Source organism: Oncorhynchus nerka, linkage group LG22, assembly GCF_034236695.1.
Source record: "Oncorhynchus nerka isolate Pitt River linkage group LG22, Oner_Uvic_2.0, whole genome shotgun sequence".
Taxonomy (NCBI): Eukaryota; Metazoa; Chordata; class Actinopteri; order Salmoniformes; family Salmonidae; genus Oncorhynchus; species Oncorhynchus nerka.
In genome coordinates, this window is record NC_088417.1 from 66,252,880 (window position 1) to 66,273,188 (window position 20,309).

General features: G+C 42.9%; 2 pseudogenes; one reads left to right on the forward strand and one right to left on the reverse strand.

The window, feature by feature from the left end:
* The first annotated feature begins 1,306 nt into the window (after positions 1 to 1,306).
* LOC135563709 (gem-associated protein 5-like) lies at positions 1,307 to 14,985 on the forward strand (annotated as a pseudogene).
* A 1,718-nt stretch (positions 14,986 to 16,703) lies between these two features.
* Positions 16,704 to 19,960, reverse strand: LOC135563710 (intelectin-like; annotated as a pseudogene).
* Positions 19,961 to 20,309: the final 349 nt, after the last annotated feature.

A 20,309-nucleotide genomic window follows, 5' to 3' on the forward strand; every position in this document is an offset into this window, starting at 1 on the left:
GCAAGTACAGTACAACAAAATGCAGTTGGCATCTGACCAGAAGTGCAAATAAAAGAGTACAACAAATTTACAAGTGAAACAATTAAGTACAAAGTATGTTATTAAGTATGATGTATAAATGTGCATTGAAAGCAAATGGCAAGTCTAAATGTGCAATGAAGGCAAATTCAAAGTGCAAGGAAGCATGCAACTAAAATGCAGGGATAGCAGCAATGAGGTTACCGTGGTAGACATGTTCATGTACAACTGAATAATGTCCTTAATCAGACTTTGCAAAGCAATGTCAGAGTCCAGTAGTACCGTGAAGAGTGCAAAGACAGTAGTGCAACAAGGTCCCTGAGAGGCCATACTAAGCAGTGGTCGGGTGGATATGGCTAGTGCCTTGTCACAGAGTTCAGCAGGGTTACAGTAGCTGGAAAAAAACGGTTCTTGAGCCTGCTAGTGCAGGAACACATCCCTGAAGTATATACTGTACATCATCCACAACCTCTGGTCATCCTTCTCCATGTTCCTCTCTTTAGTAATGTTTTCCTTTATCCTTCTTCTATCTGTGGTCTCTTCTCGTTTTATTGTTAAAATGCATAATATTCAGGGACACAACTTTGGTTTTAGAAATACAGTTTTTATCCAGTCAGATAAAAACTCCAAACAACCTACCCGACCGCTCAGATGTGTCTGCATGGTCCTAAAGCACACTGTTGCATCGTTTTGTATCACATTCCAATGATAATGCTTTATCTTGGCCAGGTCGCAGTTGCAAATGAGAACTTGTTCTCAACTAGCCTACCTGGTTAAATAAAGGTGAAATAAAAATAAATAAAATAAATAAAACTGGGGTGAACAAAAATCAAATTTCAGAATGGACATGTCTCCCCTGTCCCCAGTGAAAGTTATACCCCTGATCATATTTATATATAAATATTATCTGATAGGACATATAGAATTAGCTAACCATATGAACAAAAAACAATTATTAATCAAATTAATAAAAACAGTTTGTTAAACAAGCAAACTGATATAGTTTAACCCTTCTCAAGTTTTGTACTTTTATCTAAAGAGACTTGGTCAGGTGTGCATACAATTTACAAATGGTTGGTCTGGGGAATCAAACCCACTACCTTGGCATTACAAGCACCATGCTCTACCAACTGAGCTACAATAACTGCTCATGCTGAGAAGTGTGCTTTACAGAATCCATTCAAATGCATCCGTCACGCACTGCAAATACCAGGGACAAATTACTTCCCAGGAATGCATTCCAGACGGCTATGTATCTCAATCTCTCTCTCTTAGGTACAAAAAATGCATGATTGTGCTGATTGACATCAGTAAGAAGGGTGAGGTAGTGCATCATCTCCGTGGCCATGACGATGAGATCCACACCCTGGCCTGGGCCCCACTGCCCAATAAAGAGGTGCTTTACAGCATGCCCAACAACAACACCGAGGTTCAAATGTACAGAATGTATTCAGTCAGTGACAAATGGCATGCTGAGAAGACTATCTACAGTATTTGTAGTCATCAGATCTGGTTAACAGAAGACATTTTACCCCTTTGATTGACAAAATTATATTTCAGAAACAACCAATGGGGTAACAGAGGGCACAGAGAAGGGGTGTTATCTTGCATCCTGGAGCAAGGACCAGACAAGGAGAATCTGGAGCACGCTGAAGGGCAAAGGTAAGACAACAACCTAACTGAGTTATCAACCTGCATGCTCCATAGCCTTTTATGGTTATCATACAACTATTGAGAGTTGGTGCAGTCTGCTCTTTAAGAGAGTCCCATCTCTTGGAGTTAAAGATGATTATGTCCCCCTCCTCTGTCAGGTGTGATGACCATGAAGCTGCCGTTCCTGAAGAGAAGAGGGACAGAGGTGAACCCGGGGGTCAAGGAGAGAATCTGGCTCACTGTGCACTAGCCCAAGGGGAAGCCATCACAAGTCGTGTCAAGCTGCTTTGGGTATGAACTATGAAAACATAATTGAGGATAGTACCATTATTCATTATAAATATGATTAAGTCGGCAACTTGACAATACTTAGTATTTTGAGCAGTCATTTTGTACTAACTTCCCCCTGTGTGTGTAGGGGTGAGCTGATCATGTGGGACCTCCACCTTGTGTACCCCCTGATCTTCTCTCCTGTGTGGCTGCCTGGCCCTGGGGGTGGGAGACTGCATGATCTGAGTGTGGAGCAGCCTCTCCATCCAGAACAAGTACGACACCAAGACCTTCTGGCAGGGCTTCAAGTCCAAAGTCACAGCGGTAAGAGACTCTTAGGGCATATTGACATCAGTTATTGTCTACTGGTTTATGGTAAACGTGAAGATGGCTAGCGCATCTGTGTAAAATAGTAAATGTAAATCCGGGACAATGAAATTAGTATATGTTACATTTCGTATGGTATGTATTAATTTGTAGATGTCAATCATCTGTACAATATCTTATGAATTAAAAAAAAAAAAAATCTAAATATTTTACAAATTCCAATTTGTTGTGGCTAATGTTAGTGAGGTGGCTAACGCTAACATTAGCTAGGTGGCTAATGCTAACGTTAGCTAGGTGGCTTACGTTAGCTAGGCTATGGGTTAGGCTTGAGATGTAAACCCTATATACCGTATACCGGGGTATTTAGAAATTGCTTCAGGGATGGTTCTTCAATACCGTTGAAACGATTTATTTAAAAAATGTTTATACAATTTAATACTTGTAGCTACTTTTTAAGTGAATACCTGTCATAAACTTGCGCAATACGTTAGGAGATAAAGAAGATTGTCTTCTTCATTTCTCCTGTCACGTTTTATTTTTTTTACAAGTACACAACGACGAGAGACCAGAACCTCACTGTTGTGCAGCACGCGCCACGTGATCTAGTTATGGTATGGAATTCACAACAAAATGTTTACCAGCTAGATATTTTATAACTATTAAGTTAACTGACTAAAATGTGCTAAATGCTCTGCAGTTGTGCATTTGGTTTGCTAATTTAGTAGCTAGTTAACTATCTAGCCAAGTGCTTAGCTTCTTGCAAATTCAAGCTTTGCTTGGTAACAGCAGAGACTTCTCTCATGGATCAAGAGCTTTGCTGTCTAATATTTGTTTTGTGCGTGCAGCATTTTTTAGTTACTTGCATAAGTTTATGAGCTGGCATTTCTGTCCTGCAAATAGTTTAGGTCAGAGACTGTATAAAATGCTTGCAATGCTCGTTAGCATTTATTTAGCATTCGATATGGAATTTTACATGTACTTGTTAGCATTGGTAACCTTCGAATCTCAGAGGCTCAGTGGGGTTTGAAAATTTCACCCCTTGTGTTCAGTGCCGGTATTAACGAATATCCCGGGATGTTACAAGGTTGGTATAAAAGTATTACAATCTGGATACCACCCAAGCCTACTAGGGGTTAGGGGTTAAGGTTAGGGTTAGGAATTATGTTAAAGGTGAAGGGTCAGCTAAGTAGCTAAAATGTAGTAAGTAGTTGCAAAATCTGTAAAAATGCTGTTTGTAATGATTTTTGAACACACAACCTTTGGGTTGCTAAACGTTTGCGTTATGCGTTATAGGCCCAACCATCCATCCATCCTTCCCAACCAACCACCCAACTTTAGTTTTAGCCTTTTTTTCCTTAAGAAACCTTCTGTCTTATGTAACCATACCAAACGTAACCAATCATACAAATTTGAGAGGTCCGGATTTTCATTTACTTTACGTTTATTATGGTACGTCTAGTCTATGAGACCAGGCTGCTATATTTATACATCTATTTATATCTGAGATACTGTATAGTGGCGGTTTAATCAAATTCAAACTGTTAGTGATTATCGTAATTTCTCACCAAGATAATTACATTTCATATCTGTTATGACATTAATGAATGGTCTTTATTGTGTTGTTCCCAGGCCTCCTCAGGTATCCAGCACTTATCACAAAAAGGCTGTGTACACATTAGCCTGGGAACCCCCAGTCACCCCTCTGTCAATTGGTAAGCTCTTAAGTCTATCTAAGTGTGTGTACTGTATGCTGAGCACTCTCTGACCCAACAACTTCTGCGAGTGGGCGTTGTGCCAAAGCCATGAGTCAGCAGAAAACATCTCTTGACGCTTTTGTAATATACTCCATAATTGAGTTGAGAAAACGCTTACCTCTCTCCCTGAGCCGTTCATTGGGAAATCAAGATGGTGGAAAGTTAATTTTACCAGCTTCCGGCAGATGACATTTTGATTACCATATCCGTCATTCAGCCTTTTGAAACAGTAAACATAATTGCTGCTGTGTGAAGGATCTGCTGATGGTTTCTAAACCAACAAAGACCATGTTAATTTGTTTAGATACTTTTTGCTGGCGTGGCTCCTCCTCCTGCTGGTGGCCCAGAGTGGCATGTGAACATTGAGATTGAGATGTGACCTCTTGAGGGTTATCGTTGACTGATTAGTGTTGTGTCAGACTTTACCATAATATACGCTGGATGAGTATGATGGTCTGTATGCCTTTGCAAGTGTGTGTGTGTGTGTGTGTGTGTGTGTGTGTGTGTGTGTGTGTGTGTGTGTGTGTGTGTGTGTGTGTGTGTGTGTGTGTGTGTGTGTGTGTGTGTGTGTGTGCGTGAATAAGAGAGACAACAGGGTGCTAAAACAGTGTGTAACAGTCAGTGTGTAATCTCCTAGTGGAGCAGGAGACTGTCTGTCCTACAGCCTGTATAGCTGTGCTGGAGAGGGCCTCATCCTACAGCATAACCCCTGGAAACTGACAGGAGTGGCCACAGACATTGACAGGGTCATCAAGTACACCAACAGCATCATGGTGAGATGGAGAGGCTCTCTACATTTATGTATTTATCTATTACTTTTCAGCAGGACCCTCTACATAACTCCCTAAGTATTTTACCCAGTCACTGCATGTGGTGACGTGCAATTGAATATAATGGTGTTAATTTGAATACATTTTGAAGGTCATGTTCTATTTTCTGCAGCACAAGCTGCCACCCCACACAGATCTCAGCTGGAAACCAGATGGTAAAGTTGTGGCCATTGGCAATGAGGACGGGAGAGTCGTCTTCCCTTAAACTGTGTATAGGCCTGGAGAATTAACTGGAGGCAACTGTCATCTAAAATGATTGATGAGTGCCTGTCTAAAAGGAGACTGTAGCTGTACTGACGGTTTTACTGTAAAATGTATTACGAAGTTTAAATGCACTTTGGGAAAAAGTTATTTGAATGTGGTCATTTTATTTATGTATCCATTTAACTAGGTCTCAAAGTGCTTAAAATTATATTGGGGCAACTATAATTCCTGGTTTTGTCTCTCTCAGGTCCATAGAGGTGTACCAGGTCCGACCATCCAGCAGCACCATAAGATCATCAACGTGCTGCGCTGACACCATGACCACAGCTCCCTGCCCATGCTGTAGAACTTCCTGGCCTCTGGATCCAGCAACGCCGTAGTCTAGGTCCACGACCGCCGTCATAGGTGAGGGGAGTTCCCCTGGTGTGTATGCTGGTGCCGAATCATATTTTGAGATCTGAGTGTTTAAATCTCCTGTTGATATGTTGTATGATCTGTGTTAAAGACAAGAGTGCACATCTCAAGGTATGATGCAGAGGGTAAATGGGGTGCAGAGGCAGCAGTGAGCCGGCAGAGGGCTCTATTTGGAATGGTAGCAATGTAAAACTAATGGTTTTGGAAGATATATGTTGAGTGTATGAAACATTACGAACACCTGTTCTTTCCATGACATAGACTGATCAGGTAAATTCAGGTGAAAGCTATGATCCCTTATTGATGTCACTTGTTAAATCCACTTCAATCAGTGTAGATGACGGGGAAGAGATTTTAAAGAAGGATTTTTAAGCCTTGAGACGTTTGAGACATTGATTGTGTATGTGTGCCATTCAGAGGGTGAATGGACAAGACAAAAGATTTAAGTGCTTTTGAACAGGGTATGGTAGTAGGTGCCAGGCACACCATTTTGTGTCAAGAACTACAACACTGCTGGGTTTTTCACGCTCAACAGTTTCCCCTGTGTATCAAAAATGGTCCACAACCCAAAGGACATCCACCCAACTTGACACAACTGTGGGAAGCATTGGAGTCAGCATGTGTAATGTTTTTTTCAACACCTTGTAGGGTTAATGCCCTGACAAATTGAGTCTGTTCTTAGGGCAAAAATGGGGGACACCTACTCATTCAAGGGTTTTTCTTTATTTTTACTATTCTACATTGTAGAATAATAGTGAAGACATCAAAATATGAAACAACACATATGCAATCATGTAGTAACCAAAAAACTGTTAAACAAATCCAAATAATATTTTATTTGAGATTCTTCAAAGTAGCCACCCTTTGCCTTGATGACAGCTTTGCACAATCTTTACATTTTCTCAACCAGCTTTATGAGGTAGTCACATGAAATGCATTTCAATTAAAAGGTGTGCCTTGTTAAAAGTTAATTTGTGGAATTTATTTTCTTCCTAATGTGTTTGAGCCAATCAGCTGTGACAAGGTAGGGGTGGTAAACAGGAGACTGCCCTATTTGGTAAAAGACCAAGTCCATATTATCTCAAGAACAGCTCAAATAAGCAAAGAGAAACGACAGTCCATCATTGCATTAAGACATGAAGGTCAGTCAATGCGGTCAATGAGGGCAATTTCAACAAGTTTCTTCAGTTGCAGTCGCAAAAACCATGAAGTGCTATGATGAAACTGGCTCTCATGAGGACCACCACAGGAAAGGAAGACCCAATAAGTTCATTAGAGTTACCAAAGTAGAAATTTCAGCTCAAATCAATGCTTCACAGAGTTCAAGTAACAGACACATCTCAACATCAACTGTTCAGAGGAGACTGCGTGAATCAGGCCATGGTCAAATGACTGAAAAGTAACCACAACTAAAGGACATCAACAATAAGAACAGACCTGCTTGGGCCAAGAAACAAGAGCAATTGACATTAGACCGGTGAAAATCTATCCTATGTTCTGATGAGTCCAAATTTGCGATTTTTGGTTCCAACTGCTGTGTCTTTGTAAGAATTTGTAAGACTCAGAGTAGGTGAACGGAGGATCTCCGCATGTGCTTTGCTGCTGAGACTGTCTGTGATTTATTTAGAATTCAAGGCACACTTAACCAGCATGGCTATCACAGCACTCTGCAGCAATACACCATCCCATCTGGTTTTCCCTTAGTGGGACTATCATTTGTTTTTCAACAGGACAGTGAACCAACACACCTCCAGGCTGTGTAAGGAATATTTGACCAAGAAGGAGAGTGATGGAGTGCTGCATCAGATTACCAGGCCCCCAGAATCACACTACCTCAACCCATTTGAGATGATTTGGAATGAGATAGACTGCAGGGTGACGGAAAAGCAGCAAACAAGTTCTCAGTATATGTTGAAACTCCTTCAAGACTGTTGGAAAAGCATTCCAGGTGAAGCTGGTTGAAAGAATGCCAAGAGTGTCTAATGCTGTCATCAAGGCAAAAGGTAGCTACTTTGAAGAATCTCAAATATAAAATATATATTGATTTGTTTAACACTTTTGAGTTACTACATGACTCCATATTTGTTAATTCATTGTTTTGATGTCTTCATTATTATTCTACAATCAGAGCAGTGTGCAGTGGGATGCTGATTGCGTCGTCTGTGGACATATTGGCGCGGTAAGCAAATTGGAGTGGGTCTAGGTTATCAGGTAGGGTGGAGGTGATATGATCCTTGGCTAGTCTCTCAAAGGACTTCATGATGACAGGAGTGCTACGGGGCGATAGTCATTTAGTTCAGTTACCTTCGCTTTCTTGGGAACAGGAACATTGGTGGCCATCTTGAAGCATGTGGGCACGGCAGACGGGGATAGGGATTGATTGAATATGTCCGTAAACACACCAGCCAGCTGGTCTGTGCATGCTCTGAGGACGCGGCTAGGAATGCCATCTGGGCCAGCAGCCTTGCGATGGTTAACACGTTTAAATGTTTTACTCACGTTGGCCACGATGAGGGAGAGCCCACAGGCTTCGGTAGTGGGACATATCAGTGGCACTGTATTGTCCTCAAAGCGAGCAAAGCAGTTGTTTAATTTGTCTGGGAGCAAGACGTTGATGTCCGCAACGGGGCTGGTTTTCTTTTTGTAATCCGTGATTGACTGTAGGCCCTGCCACATACGTCTCGTGTTTGAGCCGTTGAATATGCGACTCTACTTTGTCTCTATACTGAAGCTTTTCTTGTTTGATTGCCTTGCGGAGGGAATAGCTACATTGTTTGTATTCGTTCATGTTTCCAGTCACCTTGCCATGATTAAAAGCGGTGGTTCGCTCTTTCAGTTTTGCTCGAATGCTGCCATCAATCCATGGTTTCTGGTTCGGGAAGGTTTTAATAGTCACAGTGGGTACAACATCACCGATGCACTTGCAAATAAACTAGCTCACAGAATCAGCGTATACGTCAATGTTGTTGTTCTTAGACCTTTAGTTTTACATATCTACCATATACAGTGCATTCAGAAATTTTTCAGACCCCTTGGCTTTTTGCACATTTTGTTATGTTACTGCCATATTCTAATATAGATTCAATTGTTTTCCCCCCCATCAATCTACACACAATGACGAAGCAAAAACAGGTTTTTAGACATTTTTGCACATTTCTAAAAATAGAAACCTGAAATATCACATTTACATATGATTCAGACCCTTTACTCAGTACTTTGTTGAAGCACCTTTGGCAACGATTACAGTCTTGAGTTTTGGGGGTATTGTCACATTGTATAAATGATTGGAGACAGGCACAGGAATACGTAATAGGGGGTTTTAATACTCTACCCAAAAATACAACATGCCATGAAAAGCACGAGGACGAAGCCCAAGACAAACACGTATACAAAACACAGGGATGTAAACCCAAACAAAAGAGCGAGGTTAAACCTCTAATGAATACCCATAGTAATAATGCACAGGACGAGACCTGTAAACAATGCACAGGACGAGACCCGTAATAGCGAGTACACAATACAAGCAGCATGAAAGCCGAAACAACAAAGCACAGATACTCACAAGACCAATGGACATGGGAACAATAACCGACCAAACAATGGTGAACAGAGGGCACATATACATAGAATTACTAATCAAGGGGAACGGGACCATGTGTCCGTAATGAAACAGTTCAGTGACACCTAGATGCCGGTGACGTAGACTCCGGAGCTGGTGTTCGGAATGAGCAACAGTACCGGAGGAATCTGTGACAGGGATGACGCTTAAACCTTGGCACACCTGTATTTGGGGAGTTCCTTCCATTCTTCTCTGCAGATCCTCTCAAGCTCTGTCAGGTTCGATGGGGAGTGATGCTACACAGCTATTTTCAGGTCTCTCCAGAGACGTTCGATCGGGTTTAAGTCCAGGCTCTGGCTGGGCCACTCAAGGACATTCAGAGACCTATCCCGAAGCCCCTCCTGCGTCCTCTTGGCTGTGTGCTTAGGGTCGTTGTTCTGTTGGAAGGTGAACCTTCACCCCGGTCTGAAGTCCTGAGCGCTCTGGTACAGGTTTTCATCAAGGATCTCTCTGTACTTTGCTTCATTAATCTTTCCCTAGATCCTGACTAGTCTTCCAGTCCTTACCGCTGAAAAATGTCCCCACAGCATGATGCTGCCACCCCCATGCTTCACCATAGGGATGGTGCCAGGTTTCATCCAGACGTGACGCTTGGCATTCAGGCCAAAGGGTTCAATCTTGGTTTCATCAAACCAGAGGATCTGGTTTCTTATGGTCTGAGGCTCTTTAGGTGCCTTTTGTCAAACTCCAAGCGGGATTTCATCTGCCTTTTACTGAGGAGCGGCTTATGTCTGGCCACTCTACCACAAAAGGCCATATTGGTGGAGTGCTGCAGAAATGGTTGTCCTTCTGGAACTTTCTACCATCTCCACAGAGGAACTCTAGAGCTCTGTCAAAGTGATCATCGGGCTCTTGGTCACCTCCCTGACCAAGGCCCTTCTCCCCCTATTGCTAAGTTTGTCCAGGCGGCCAGCTCTAGAAAGAGTCTTGGTGGTTCCAAACTTCTCCCATTTAAGAATGATGGAGGCCACTGTGTTCTTGGGGACCTTCAATGCCCCAGAAATGTTTTAGTACGCTTCCCCAGATCTGTGCCTCGACACAATCCTGTCTCTGGGCTCTACGGACAATTCCTTTCAACCTCATGGCTTGGTTTCTGCTCTGACATCCATTGTCAACTGTGGGACATTATATGGACAGGTGTGTGCCTTTCCAAATCATTGTCCAATCAATTGAATTTACCACATTAAGTTGTAGAAACATCTCAAAAAACATCTCAAGGATGATCAATGGAAACAGGATGCACCTGAGCTCAATTTTGAGTCGCTAAGCAAAGGGTCTGAATACTTATGTAAATAAGGTATCTGTTTAAGTTTTAATACATCTGCACAAAAAAAACTGTTTTCGCTTTGTCCTTATGGGTATTGTGTGTAGATTGATGATGACATGTTTTTATTTGATAAATTTTAGAACAAGGCTGTAATAAGACTGTATATACTGTAGAAGGCTGTAACGTAACAAAATGTGGGAAAAGTCAAGAGGTCTGAATACTTTCTGAATGCACTGCATACACTGTGTATACCATTACTGTCCCGTTTGTATATGATATGCAGTGAGGGAAAAAAGTATTTGATTCCCTGCTGATTTTGTACATTTGCCCACTGACAAAGAAATTATCAGTCTATCATTTTAATGGTAGGTTTATTTGAACAGTGAGAGACAGAATAACAACAACAAAATCCAGAAAAACACATGTCAAAAATGTTATAAATTGATTTGCATTTTAATGAGGGAAATAAGTATTTGACCCCTCTGCAAAACATGACTTAGTACTTGGTGGCAAAACCCTTGTTGGCAATCACAGAGGTCAGACGTTACTTGTAGTTGGCCACCAGATTTGCACACATCTCAGGAGGGATTTTGTCCCACTCCTCTTTGCAGATCTTCTCCAAGTCATTAAGGTTTCAAGGCTGACGTTTGTCAACTCGAACCTTCAGCTCCCTCCACAGATGTTCTATGGGATTAAAGTCTGGAAACTGGCTAGGCCACTCCAGGACCTTAATGTGCTTCTTCTTGAGCCACTCCTTTGTTGCCATGGCCGTGTGTTTTGGGTCATTGTCATGCTGGAATACCCATCCACGACCCATTTTCAATGCCCTGGCTGAGGGAAGGAGGTTCTCACCCAAGATTTGACGGTACATGGCCCCCTCCATCGTCCCTTTGATGCGGTGAAGTTGTCCTGTCCCCTTAGCAGAAAAACACCCCCAAAGCATAATGTTTCCACCTCCATGTTTGACGGTGGGGATGGTGTTCTTGGGGTCATAGGCAGCATGACTCCTCCTCCAAACACGGCGAGTTGAGTTGATGCCAAAGAGCTCTCATCTGACCACAACACTTTCACCCAGTTGTCCTCTGAACAATTCAGATGTTCATTGGCAAACTTCGGACGGGCATGTATATGTGCTTTCTTGAGCAGTGGGACCTTGCGGGCGCTGCAGAATTTCAGTCCTTCACGGCGTAGTGTGTTACCAATTGTTTCTTGGTAACTATAGTTCCAGCTGCCTTGAGATCATTGACAACATCCTCCCGTGTAGTTCTGGGCTGATTCCTCACCGTTCTCATGATCATTGCAACTCCACAAGGTGAGATCTTGCATGGAGCCCCAGGCAGAGGGAGATTGACAGTTCTTTTGTGTTTCTTCCATTTGCGAATAATCGCACCAACTGTTGTCACCTTCTCACCAAGCTGCTTGGCGATGGTCTTGTAGCCCATTCCAGCCTTGTGTAGGTCTACAATCTTGTCCCTGACATCCTTCGAGAGCTCTTTGGTCTTGGCCATGGTGGAGAGTTTGGAATCTGATTGATTGATTGCTTCTGTGGACAGGTGTCCCTTTAAGTGTGTGCTCCTAATCTCAGCTCGTTACCTGTTTAAAAGACAACTGGGAGCCAGAAATCTTTCTGATTGAGAGGGGGTCAAATACTTATTTCCCTCATTAAAATGCAAATCAATTTATAACATTTTTGACATGCGTTTTTCTGGATTTTTTTGTTGTTATTCTGTCTCTCACTGTTCAAATAGACCTACCATTAAAATTATAGACTGATCATTTCTTTGTCAGTGGGCAAACGTTCAAAATCAGCAGGGGATCAAATACTTTTCCCCCTCACTGTATATGCTGTTTTACATTTTTGGTACGAGTTAACAATTTCTGGTTAATTTCACAGTATTTTAATTTCTAAAATGCTCTTTTTTTTCTTGTCTGTGTTCAGAGACTCCCCTAGAGAATCCCGTTGTGTTGACCGAGGTGTATTGGAGCCTGGCGGTTCACACTGCCAAGATGACCGGCCTGGCTGGAGGCCCCATCACGACAGGCGACTGGTCACGTCTGTCGTGATGGTACAGCACAAGTCAGTCCCAATGCATAAACATTACTGTATATACTGTAGATGGGAATAGGGTTTTGCTGCTACAAATTCCAATCAGCCGCTATTGAATTGCAATGTATTATATTATTATTATATTCTATTAAAACTACTGTTCTATATGTGATCCTCAGTTGTGGGATGTGCAGAAGAAGGAGGGGATTTGTAACCACAGGGCTCACAGGGGCCGGCAGCAGTGTGTCCAGTGGTCTCCTGTGGACCCAGACCAGGTCTGGACGGGAGCAAATTACTTCACTGTGCAGGAGTGGGCCGTGTCCAAGCAGGAGTTCCCAAGCCCCCCAAAGGTAACAAACACAGAGCATCACTGTGGAGTTGACCACTAGTATCTCATCTGTGACAGGTAGCACTGTAGCCATGTCCAGTCCACCATTACATTCAGGCTGTCTCAATCCAGTCATCTTTAATTGCATCTTTAATTGCTTCCATACAAGTTAAGAATTATCATGTCACACATACTACTCATTTCCTTTCAGTTTCTTCATCCAGTAATTAAATGGACAGACCAGTGGTGGAGAAAGTACACAATAGAGGGAAATCCTTATTAACTGTAAAGAAAGAAATGAAAAAAGTGGAGAAACCAACAAGAACATTATTGTTCATAGAGCCCTGAGTTTTTCCTGACCACTGACCTGACCAGGAAAACCACAGCACCCTATGTCAACTAACACACAGTTACAAGTCCTATTCATTTACTTATCATGACAAGTATAAGTCTGCATGATCAGTCTCCATCCACTGCAACCCCCTTTAGTGTTTGCTGTCTTTTCTTCATGAGGTGTCTCTAAAGAAGAGGAAGCCTCGCTCCTGGACCACCGGCCCAGGGAAGACCTCCAGCAGGACTGTCTCAACCTGGCCACAGTCAGGAACACAGACACACATACCCATTCAAGGGTTTTTCTTTATTTTTACTATTTTCTACATTGTATAACAATAGTGAAGACATCAAAACTATGAATGAAGGTAGGAACAGAAAATCTCTCATTTGGACTCATTAGACCAAAGGACAGATGCACAACGCATCACTGGGGGCAAAGCTGTCATCAAGGCAAAGGGTGGCTACTTTGAAGAATCTAAAATATTTTCTGATTTGTTCAACACTATTTTGGTTACTATATGATTCTATATGTGTTATTTCCTAGTTTTGATGTCTTCACTATTATTCTACAATGTAGAAAATAGTAAAAATAAAGAAAAACCCTTGAATGAGTAGGTATTCTATAGGTGTGTGGAGGCAGGTCACTATGAGTCTGTGGTGTACCCGAGACTGTGGAAAGGTGACATCGCAGGTGCTCTGCAGGAGGCCCCTGGGAAAGGAGAGCTGAGTGATCACCTGCTCTCTGTTGCATGTAAAGAGCACTAATTTAAAGTTGAAATGTTTTCCTATTTTTTCCTGTTTAGAATGCATATTTACAATATTAAGCTCTTCTGATTCAGCAACCAACTAGGCAATTAGTATAATTTGTTAACATTTACCCATCTTCATTAATAAAACTGCATGTCGGTGTAAAATTGCACTGTGTAACGCAGGTAGAGAAAAAGACGGTTCCTCTGAATAGCTGACTTGATGCTAATGGAACACGCTGTGTATTTATCAAATCAAATGTATCACCCTGTTATCTCGCCGTGGACTCCAGCTTCGACGCTGCCAAAGGAAAACGATCCAGTTTTACTGAAAGACGCCCGCCAGTCTGGCGAAGATCTCTGGTGAAAGTGACCTGTCCCATTCACTCTACCTTAGAGGTGCCAAAGACCTCTACCTTACAAATGGTTATCCGTACTATTTGCATTGTGTGCCCCTCTTTTTACGCTGCTGCTACTCTCTGTTTATCATATATGCATAGTCATTTATGTACATACTACCTCAATTGGGCCGACCAACCAGTGCTCCCTCACATTGGCTAACAGGACTATCTGCATTCTGTCCCTCCACCCACCACCCCCTCTTTTACGCTACTGCTACTCTCTGTTCATCATATATGCATAGTCACTTTAACCATATCTACATGTACATACTACCTAAATCAGCCTGACTAACCTGTGTCTGTATGTAGCCTCGCTACTTTTATAGCCTCGCTACTGTATATAGCCTGTCTTTTTACTGTTGTTTTATTTCTTTACTTACCTATTGTTCACCCAATACCTTTTTTGCACTACTGGTTAGAGCCTGTAAGTAAACATTTCACTGTTTCAAGTTTTACACCTGTTGTATTCGGTGCACGTGACAAATAAACTTTGATTTGATTTGCATAATTATTCTGTTGATGGGATGGTGAGCGATATTGACTGATACTGACCGTATAGTCAGCAAATGTACTTTTGTAGACTTTTTGGGAAATATCTACTCTGTTGAAGACAGTGGTGCCTCTTGTGTCTCATCTGAACCAACTGTAATGGCTCTTGTCCTCTTCCAGCTTCTGACACAACTGTCCCTGTACGTGACCCTGGGCACAGTGCGCTGGTTGTTAGGTGACTGGGGGGTGGCACTAGAAGAGCTGTTGCAGGGCGTGGCCAGATGAAGTGAGACGGGCAGCCTGCTATTTCCTCTAGGTCGGTGGTCACCAACCTTTTCTGAGTCAAGATCACATTCGCATTTCATAGACTGACCAGGTGAAAGCTATGATCCCTTATTGTCACTTGTTAAATCCACTTCAATCATTGTAGATGAAGGGGAGGAAACAGGTTAAAGAATGAATTAAATAAATAAAGAATTTTTAAGCCTTGAGATAATTGAGACATGGATTGTGTATGTATGCCATTCAGAGGGTGAATGAGCAAGACAATAGATTTAAAGTGCCTTTGAACTGGGTATGGTACTGTAGTAGGTGCCAGGCATATCTGTTTGTGTCAAGAACAGTTTCCCGTGTGTATCAAGAATGGTCCACCACCCAAAGGACATCCAGCAAACTTGACACAACTGTGGAGTCAACACTGGCCAGCATCCCTGTAGAACGCTTTCGACACCTTGTAGAGTTCCTGCCCTGTTCTGACAACAAAAGTGGGTGGTGTAACTCAATATTAGGAAGGTGTTCCTAATGTGTGGTATACTCTGCTTATATTTGTAATTGTATTTGTAGTGTACCTTCAATTTAGAAATTTGACTTTTATGATATCAGAGAGGTGCACGCACGGGGGCTGCCTTAAGTATCCATGTCGTCAGCGAACTGGTGTTGTTGGGGTATTTACTGCTTTGCACAAGGGCAGAACAGCAGATTTTTCCACCTTGCCTGCCCTGGGATTCGAACTGGCCCAACTCTCTTAACCACTAGGATACCTGCCACAGTATCCATTGCATATCTTTTAAATTTTTAAATTTTAATTTTACCCCTTTGTGGTATCCAATTGTTTAGTAGCTACTATTTTGTCTCATCGCTACAACTCCCGCACGGACTCGGGAGAGACGAAGGTTGAAAGTCATGCGTCCTCTGATACACAACCCAACCAAGCCGCACTGCTTCTTAACACAGCGCCATCCAACCCGGAAGCCAGCCGCACCAATGAGTCGGAGGAAACACCGTGCATCTGGCAACCTTGGTTAGCGCGCACTGCGCCCGGCCCGCCACAGGAGTCTCTGGTGCGCGATGAGACAAGGATTTCCTTACCGGCCAAACCCTCCCTAACCCGGACGACGCTAGGCCAATTGTGCATCGCCCCACGGACCTCCCGGTCGCGGCCGGTTACGACAGAGCCTGGGCGCGAACCCAGAGTCTCTGGTGGCACAGCTGCGCCACCCGGGAGGCCCTACATATAATTTCAACAGACAACAACAAATCTTAATATACAATTGATGTTACAGAATGGTTAGTTATTTACTTACTTTCTTTACTGTAATATAATGCATTGACAACAAGTCAATTGTATGGATTCACACCCTGATCTGTTTCACCTGTCTTTGTGATTGTCTCCACCCCCCTCCAGGTGTCGGCCATCTTCCTCATTATCCCCAGTGTATTTACACTGTGCCTGCCTGCCGTCTGGTACCGTTGCCCCACCTCTGGTATACTGACCCCTGCCTGCCTTGACCTGTCTATTGCCTGTCCCTGTTGAATTATTAAACCATTGTTTATTCGGCGTTGTCTGCATCTGGGTCTTACCTTCATACCTGATAGTACGAACTAGCCATGACTGACCCAGCAGACCCTGGCCAGCTGTGCAACGCCATTTCCTCCCAAGGAGCCTCCATTGGTAGGCACAAGGAATTGCTTCGTGGTCTTAAGGAGGGGGTCCAAACATTGGCTTAGCACCATGACCGGGCGTTGGACATGCTGCTGGAGCAATTCCGCTGGTTGCCTGGGGGGAAGCCTGCCACGGTGGTAACCCCACCACCTCTCAGTAACTCAGCGGTCAGCAGCGCCGCCCCACCAGCCACTCCACCTTCCCGGGAGCCCGGTTTACCTCCCCGGAATGCTTTAATGGAGAGCCGAGCACCTGTCGGGCTTTCCTATCTCAGTGTGCCCTCATTTTCGAGCTTCAGCCCTCCTCCTTCCCGTCGAATCTCTCTAAGATAGCCTATATCATCATACTGATAACAAGTTCAAACAGGTGACATTAATACAGGTAACGAGTGGAGGACAGAGGAGCCTCTTAAAGAAGAAGTTACAGGTCTGTGAGAGCCAGAGATCTTGCTTGTTTGTAGGTGAACAAATATTTATTTTCCACCATAATTTGCAAATAAATTCATTAAAAATCCTACAATGTGATTTTCTGGATTTTTTTTCTTCTCATTTTGTCTGTCATAGTTGAAGTGTACCTATGATGAAAATTACAGGCCTCTCATATTTTTAAGTGGGAGAACTTGCACAATTGGTGGCTGACTAAATACTTTTTTGCCCCACTGAACCTAACACCCTGAGTGTGGCAGTGGTTATGCTCTCAAGGGAGGGTCCACCACCTTGGGATGGGAGCCTACATCCCCAGGTGGTGCAGCTCCTGTGGGACAAGTTGTCGGCTCCTGCTTTATATGCACTCCATCCTCTGCCGTGTCCATAGATATCCCAGTCAAATGCCGGGATGTCCCCGCACTATATATATAGGAGCTCTCTCAGGGAAGTGTCCAAAAACTCACATTACAGTAGGTTTCAGAGTTGCAGTCAATTGGTTTAACCCCAGAGCTGCTGGCCATGGTTGCCTTTTCGTTATTGATCACTCTGAATGTGATGAAGCCAGGCTGAAGCTCATTTCTTGGGTTTGGTCCATAAGTCTCTGGTGGTTTGTGGGTCTCCATGGTCATAGACAATAGGAATGTGGCTCAATTGGTAGAGCATGGCAATTGCAATGCCAGGGTTGTGGGTTTGATTTCCACGGGGGACCAGTATGAACAAATCTGAAAATGTATGCATTCATTACTGTAAGTCGCTCTGCATAAGAGCATCTGCAAAATAACTCAAATGTAAAACCCAGATTGTATCCCACTGGGTAGTGCTTGAAGAGTTGGTAGAGATTTCCCCCTTAATTAAAGTGTGGTGATGGAGGCCAGGTTCCAGAGGGAAGTTGTTGGAAATGTGCCACACTGACATGTCCTCTACCATGATGTCATAATACCCAGGATTCTTGAAGTTGGTGGTGGTTGTGCCCTCTGCTGTTCCAAAAGTGGCCCTGTTGGCCCAGTTCCCCTCTCTTTCTGGCCAGTTGGGGTTACTTCCCTTCTGGCTGGACCAGCGGTCGTCCACTTTGCACTTCTCGTAAATGTTGTTTGTGTGCATACTAGCCACCAGTGGTCATGTCACAGAAGGTCTGATTGACCACCCCACTGGCTGTGGTCAGGTAGTATAGCTCATATTCATTTTGGTTATATCTGTCCCTTATTTCTTTACAGCTTCTGGCAACGTAAAGGGTTCTATTTCTCAGGCTCTACGAATATTAAAGTAACTTCTGGCCCTTGCATGCTTGCCCGCTTGTACTGCTGGCACTGCTTGTTCAAATTGAGGCAGTGAAGTTGATTTACTTGTAGGTCTACTTGATATATGTTGCACCATCAGTAGAGGGATCCTCCACAGGAGATCATGTCTTCAGTAGATGTGGTGAGGTCTCAGTAAAGTGTCTGAGTCTGACTTCAGGAGATTCTGTTTGTGTTCAAGTCTTGGCAATACTTCTATTTATACCCATAGCAGCTCTGATTGATCTGTCTTATCCACATGTGCACAGACAGGTGACAACAGGGCGATCTGTGCATACAGAATTAATTTCAATGGAAGTATGGATATTGACTCTGTATGGTTTTAATCTTCCAACTTTATGAAGGCGTTGCATCCTTTGAACCCAATGTGAAATGAACTCATTCATTCCACTCTTTCTCTGGTAGGTAATCGACTCTATCTAACAACACAAAAATATGGTGGACCCCTCAGAGGAAAAGGCCTTGGCTGCAGCTCAGAGCCTGGAGGCTCAGAGCAACATGACTAATGGACTGTACTCAGCCAGCGAAAACCAAACGGGTCAGACAGCCCCGTTACTGACACTCCAAATGGAGATGGGACGGAAGTGTGTATGAGTGCTCAGAATTGGGACGTGAAGAGGAGAGTGTGTGTGAAGGCTTGCCAGGTCCTGCTGTCTGAGCCCCACGGCCACCAGGCCATCCAGAGGGTTATCATATGTCTTTGGATTTTTAGGGTTAGATGTTCAGCCTAAAAGTAGAACTGCAATAATTTGTTACTTGACAGTCTGATACTGTAATTGTGTTTTCAGAGAAATACAGTGAGCTACAAAAGTATTGGGACAGTGACACATTTTTTGTTGTTTTGGGTCTGTACTCCAGCACTTTGGATTTGAAATTAAAGTGCAAACTGTCAGCTTTAATTTGAGGATATTTTCATCCATATTGGGGTGAACCGTTTAGAAATTACAGCACTTTTGTACATAGTCTTCCCCCCCCCCCCCTCCCCTTTCTGGGGACTAAAAGTATTGGGACAAATTCACTGATGTGTATTATAGTAGTCAAAGGTTCAGTATTTGGTCCCATATTTCTAGCACACAATGATTATTACATCAGGCGTGTGACTACAAACTTGTTGGATGCATTTGCGGTTTGTTTTGGTTGCGACTTTTTCAGATTATTTTGTGCCCAATAGAAATGAATGGTAAATAATGTATTGTGTCATTTTGGAGTCACTTTTTTGTAAATAAGAATATAATATGTTTCTAAACACATCTACATGAATCTGGACCCTACCATGATTGCATATACTATTACAATTCATTTAGGACTGAGTGAGAAAGTTAGACACACAAATATCATACCCCCAAGACCATTACAATTAAAGGGGAGGTTAGCATTTTGGGGGGGTATGATATTTGTGCGTGTAACTTTTTCACTCTTCATTATTCAAGTATCATTTCAAATCCGAAGTGCTGGAGTACAGATGCAAAACAGCAAAAAATGTGCCACTGTCCAAATACTTTTGTAGCTCACTGTAGTTGGTGTAACTGAAAGCTTGAGTTCATGTACAATTTTGTTTTTCAGACCTGACACTGAATCCTTAATCCCTTAATCACCATGGTTTCTGGGCAACACAAAAAGCTGGCTGAAATTCCAGACTATGTCAAAGTAATACAGTCTCATACTTAAAACTAGGGTTGCAAAATTCCGGGAACATTCAATAAATTCCCTGGTTTTCCCAAAATCCCGGTTGGAGAATTGCCAACTGGTTATGCAAAAGATATTTCACAGCGGTTTAGATGGTACAATGATTCACTGCACTACACTGGCTTGTTTGGTCACAAACTGAAAATAGGCAAACTAATAGAATTTTTGCAACCAGGAAATGGCGGAGCGATTTCTGCATAGTTGTTAATGGGATTTATCTGTTAATTGAACGATTAGAATATTCCACCCTGAAACCATAAA